The sequence below is a fragment of the Echinops telfairi genome, unplaced genomic scaffold (assembly GCF_000313985.2).
Source record: "Echinops telfairi isolate 266 unplaced genomic scaffold, ASM31398v2 ScPeMD7_4;HRSCAF=17, whole genome shotgun sequence".
Lineage (NCBI taxonomy): Eukaryota > Metazoa > Chordata > Mammalia > Afrosoricida > Tenrecidae > Echinops > Echinops telfairi.
This window is the reverse complement of record NW_022103900.1, coordinates 2,205,677-2,209,606: the sequence shown is the minus strand read 5'-3', so window position 1 is coordinate 2,209,606 and position 3,930 is coordinate 2,205,677.

Sequence of the window (3,930 nt, the reverse complement as noted above, 5' to 3'; positions counted from 1 at the left end):
TCAGCTGCAGCCAGACAGAGTGGCTGTCATCCATCTCACAGACCCTGCTGGTTGGCCGTGGCCTGTGGACATGTCGTTCGCTCTGCCCTTCTCCACGCCCCACCCAGCAAACGACCCGCCATTCTCCAGGGTCACCCCTTCCTGGTGCTCCCGGTCTCTTTCTGGCTTCCTACTGCATTGTATCGCAACGATCTCTGTGCGCCTGGGTCACCCTGCTGTCTTGTGCGTGAGCTCTGAGGGACCTGCCTCGTCCTGTGCTGTGAGGCAAGGGCTCGGAGCTGCCCCACGGAGGAGCCCTGGTGGCATTGTGGGTTGCACCGTACGCTGCGAGCCCCAAGGTCACCAGTTAGAAGCCACCAGCGGCTCTGGGAGACAGAGACGAAACTTCCAGGCAGTCGGGTTGCTCTGGGGTCAGAATCGGCGTGATGGCAGTGAGCCGGTCCATGAATGAACGGAGGTGGGTTCAGGGTCGAACTACCTCTGAGCTCAGCTGCTCTGCCCGTCTTCAGATTTCTTTTCTCGTACAGCTGCACATTCTTATCTTTTCTTTGCTCCCGTGCCCAGTAGCAATTAGCCAGATTGTAGCAGAGCTAGGGTTTCCAGCCCAAACCGGATTGCATTTCCTCATCCTTGGCAGGGCTGGGGAGTCCTCTTTCCCATCACCACGGACACGTCTGAGACTCAGAGCCGGTCAAATGACCCTTTTATGAGCTCTTTGTCTGCCCCAGTGCACGGTCTGTCACGAACTGGTCATCCCGTTCAGAAGATGCGCGAAGCTGTGTGAGAGAAGGACGCGCAAGCCCCACAGTCATGTGAGGACAGAGTCCATCGCTCAGGCCCTGGGTCCAGCAGCCGGTCCCCTTGGCGCGCCTGTAACCTGGACACTTGTGCAGCCACTGGTGCCACGGAGCCGCCATCCTGTTAGTCACCGAGCCCAGGAGACGTTTGCCATCTGAGCATAAGCGCAGTTGGGCAGATTCTTTCCAGGAAAGCAAGACCCGGTGAGGCAACGGTCCGCTCTACATTCGCGCAGAGGGCCTGCTGGAGCTGGCTGGGGAGGAGCCGGCGCCCCCAGGACTGCAGGGCCTGCCTCTGCTGGCTGTCTTGGGGGTGCTCCGGAAAACTCCGGATGATTGCTGGTTGGCTAATGATGAGCCTTCAAACCCTTTATGGTTTTTCTATTTAAGATCAATGCTGGGGTCTGGTGTGGGGAGGGGCGGTGCTGAAGGGGTCCCAAGGGGTGGACAGATTGTTCAAGTTGCTTGTAGCCTCCAGAGTATCTTGGTATGGCTCAGGGGGTGGGGGTGGGGGGAGGCGACCTTTATTTATTTATTTTTCTTCGTTAGTAGTTTTGCTGGCACTCCATCCACGCACCATGCGATTCAGCAGTTCAACCATATCAAGAAGAGCTGTACGGTCTTTCCCACAATTGATTTCAGAGCATTTTTCTTCCCCGCCCCTACTCCTTTTTATTCATGTAATTTTATTTTTCAATTTTGGCAAAACAGACGCAACAAAGCATTCTCCAAGCCAACAGCGTTTCTACATGTCGAATTCAGGACCGTTGCTGGTCCTCTTCATGTTGGACCTCATGATTGCTACCCTTCTCCAAAGTGCTCCATCGTCATGACAATGAACTTTGTGCCCCCGATGCAAAAGCTCTTCCTCCTGCACCCATGGTAACCAGGTCAGAGTTGACCGTTCTGGGCGGGCACACCAGGTCATGGGGCCTGAACGTTGGCGGCATCTCTTCCCAAAGAACTGGAGTTCATGGGTCCTCGCTGGGCGTCTGGATTCCACTCCCAGCACAGCTGGGAGCCACTCTGCAGCCCATGACTGCACCACCGTACCTGTGGCCGGGAAAGCACAGCTCTGGGGCCACCAGGAAGGTGGCCGGCTTTCCCACGATTGTTTAGGTTGTTCCAGGTTGTGGAGCCCCTGTCAGAGTGACCCGAGGTGCTTGATTAAGCTCGGAACACGAGCAAACCCTCCTCCGATTTTGAACCTCTGAAGCATGGGGTCAATTATCTGAAATGTCGCCCAGCCTCCTACAATCAGTGGTCCCGACATAGTCTTTGCTCCATATGCTGGTATTTGAGAAATAGATGACCAGGCCTTTCTTCCAGGGCACCTGTGGGTGGGCTCAAACCACCAACATCTTGGATAGCAGCCGAGTGTGTCCATTGTTTGCACAACTCCGCAGAGCCCCTTAGGAGAACCCATGGGTCCCGACAGATGAAGCACTGCTGAGGTCACAACTGCGTCATCAGGAGGCCTTGGCCTCTGTATACGTGGGGTCTAGCACTCTCTGAGCAGACACACAGAAATGGACCATGCGCGCCCTAGCTCTGCAGTGTCCTCCCTCGTGTGTCCTTGAGGCGCTGCCTGAAAGCCGCTGCTCTCGGGCTGGAGCTGATGTCATTGTTTTTCCTGGCACCACTGCGTAGTGTTTCTCAAAAGCACTTTAAAAAAGATCAGCTTCTATCATAAAAATTCTAGGAATCTTGGAAAAAGGAGTGGGTACCACTCAGCTAAATCCACATGACCTTCCTCCCCGGCCTCAGATGCCTATCTGGGTTGCCTCCTGGTCTTGTCGTAGAGATAATTCTAGGTGGATATGTTTCAAGGCCATCTCTTAGGGATGCTGCGTTTCCCTATAGGCAACATCATGAAACGCCGCCTGGTCCCGCACCATCTTTGCAATGGTTCACAATTGTTCTTATGTTTGGACATTTTGGGTTTCCACCTTATTGTGGTTTAAGAGGCAGTTGTGCAAGCAGACGAAGGGACTACTGCATGATTTAAAATCAGGAAAGGTGTGTTTCCGGGTTGTATCCTCTCACCATACTTATTTAATCTGTATGCTGAGCAAATCGTCAGAGACGCTGGATTATATGAAGAAGAATGCAGCATCAGGATCGGAGGAAGGCTTATGAACCTGTGATGTGCAGATGACCCGACCTTGTTTGCTGACAGTGAGGAGGACTTGAAGCACTTGCTGATGAAGATCAAGGTTTGCAGGCTTCAGTGTGGATCACAACTCAATGTCAAGAAGACCCAAGCCCTCACAACTGAACCAATAGGTAACATCGGGATAAATGGGGGAAAGGTTGAAGTTGTCAAGGATTTCCTCTTGCTTGGATCCATGGCAGTGCTCATGGAAGCAGCAGTCAAGAGATCCAAGGGCGCAGTGCATTGGGCATATCTGTTGCACAAGACGCTTGAAAGTGTTGAAAAGCAAGGCTGGTACTTTGAAGACTAAGGTATGCCTGACCCAAGTCATCATATTTTCAATAGTCAAATATGCATGTGACAGTTGGACAGTGAATAAGGAAGTGTGAAGAAGAATGGGTGCATTTGAATTATGGTGCTGGAGAAGACTATTGAAGGTGGTCTCAATATTCGTTCTGGGCAGGCACACCAGGTGTGGACTGCCAAAAGTACAAACAAATCTAACTTGGGCAACATGCAGTCAAGGAGAGTGAGATTTCATCGGATATACTTTGACCATGGTATCAGGAGAGACCTTTCCCTGGAAAAGGACCTCATGCTTGGTAAAATGGAGAGCCGGCAAAACAGAGGAAGAAGACCCTTGACGAGATGGCTGGACACAGTGGCAGCAGTGGTGGGTTCAAACATAGGAACAATTGTGAGGAGGGGGCAGGGCCGGTGGTGTTTCCTTCTGCTGGGCATGGGGCTGCTGTGAGTCAGAACCGAGTCAATGGCACCTCGCCTACACCTGTCCTTGTTCGATGTCATTGAGCAGATTCTGACTCATGGTGGCCCATTCGTGTAGAATAGAAAACTGTGCACCGCAGCATTTCCAATGGCTGTTGAATTGTTTGTTTTATCCTTTTATTGGAACGTTATTATGAAAACCACTGAACTAGATGAATGGTTTTAAGTGACTCCCCTACCACTTTGGGGGGG